This window comes from Amblyomma maculatum, chromosome 4 (assembly GCF_055883805.1).
Source record: "Amblyomma maculatum isolate TAMU_Amacu chromosome 4, ASM5588380v1, whole genome shotgun sequence".
Lineage (NCBI taxonomy): Eukaryota > Metazoa > Arthropoda > Arachnida > Ixodida > Ixodidae > Amblyomma > Amblyomma maculatum.
The window spans coordinates 118461067-118463018 of NC_139347.1; positions in this window are offsets into that span (position 1 = coordinate 118461067).

Sequence of the window (1952 nt, forward strand, 5' to 3'; positions counted from 1 at the left end):
CTCACAAATGTAAACAATAGGCGGGTACTTTGTAGAAATACCGCATTTTCCGAGTTCTGAGCTCTGCAGTGCAGTCTGACGTCGAGTTATTTTCTTCTGACTCGCATAACGCGTGTCAATAAATTCCCATGATGCCCTCTTTACGCGACGTTTTTGGACCTACCACTGCACCTAATAAAAGTGGCATGCACGTGGAACATCGGCAGCATAAAAGTGACATGCAACGTGGAATATGTCCGTCCAGACTTCAGCGTACTCGTCACAGCACTCTCGTAGGATGTAGTCCGGACATCAGAGCACCTCACGGAATGCACAAACTGACACCTGCACCTCCAGTCGTACAGCAAACAAGAATGACACGATGCTTGGGCTAGAGACACACTGGCAGTATACAGCTTTTTTCAGTGCCGCTTGCAACACCAACTTGCAGCACTGCAAAGCACATTTAAACATCAATACAAGCAGAAAGCGATGCGGTACGTGACGCTTCTCATCACAAATGGAAGTGAGGAAACTTTGAAGAATCAAAACTGCATAGCTACCGTTGCATCACCCATCTAGGCACTATTCTTGCCACTGTACTATTATTCGTAATTTCACATTTCACATATGTAGTACATACTTTTTGCACCTCGCGCACATCGTATCAACAAGTATTCTAGTTCACTATAGTATCATTTAACTCTGATTTGGCTACATTTGGCTATTGCTGCAACCACATATCCGAGGATCTCGGATCCGTCCAAGGCCCCTGATCCGTCCGGCTTTCCCGACGTATCCCAATTAAGGACAATCTACCTTGCGTATCCCAGAGAAAAATGCATCGGGTACGTCGGACATAAACCTGAACCCCACCGATCGGGTCCGTCCGGCGTACCCCTAAAAATATTTCCCGGATCTGCCCGGCTTTCCTGGCGTACCCTGGAGAAAAACGCACCAGGTCCGTCCGACGTACCTTTAGCCACAGCCTAAGTTTAAAAAATTGTCTGTCCATAAGCTATGCAACATTTTGTACAATCTCGCAGCCTAAATCCAATCAACATTTACACGCACTTAGAAGGTACTCTCATGCAGACTTGACTGTTATTTCCTTTCCGCCGCTATGAAACAATGTGTTTGGGCGCACATGCGCAGGTTCTCAATATATTTGCGGCCCCGCATGAGGTCAGTACATGGTCAGTACTCTTGCACGTTTCGATGCAATGACGAAAGCAAGTGCACAATCCCTGCAGCGCGCTGCGAAGCAGGCTCACGTACGATTCAACCCCGCCAAACCACCGTAAGAAAAAGAATGAAAGCAAAAGATTGCGAATGCACAGAATTTCACCCAGGGGAGTTGCAAAAATATTCTCCCATGGCCTGAAGCATGGGCTCCGAGATCACCCCTCCCACCCACTCACGCGCGTAAACAAACGTGGGGGGGGGGGGGGGGGGGGCAACGTTCAGTTTCGGTTTCGTTCTTGCTAAAGTAACCCAAACTGGAGTGAACGGATGGATGGGTGGATGAATGGAATATAAAAGCGTCCCCTTTGAAACGGGCTGATAGCAGTTGCTATTGCAATTAATGCTCTTTATTTCTTTGTCCTTCCGACCAGCATACTTACTGGTTAGTTTCATAGTTATTTTCCTTCATTGTGAGTCAACATTTTATAGGTACTTGGATAGGTACTGTTTGGATATGCATCGAGGCCATTGCCACTCATTCCAAAGAGCTCAGGGCTAGCCTGCCTCTTCCCCACGCTTCGCTCAGTCGAGAACAGTTACGCTACCACGTGGCTGCAGTCGCAAACAAGTTGCAAACGCGGTAGCAGCCAAACCCCTGGACGTATGCTAAAATCTCTCTCGATATAGTATATTGAATTGACCTTAGTATATCCGCACTGCCAACTGTGCGGCGAGCACCGTCTCCCTCGCTACACTGGGAAACTGCTCTCGCCAGCCGGGACCCAGAC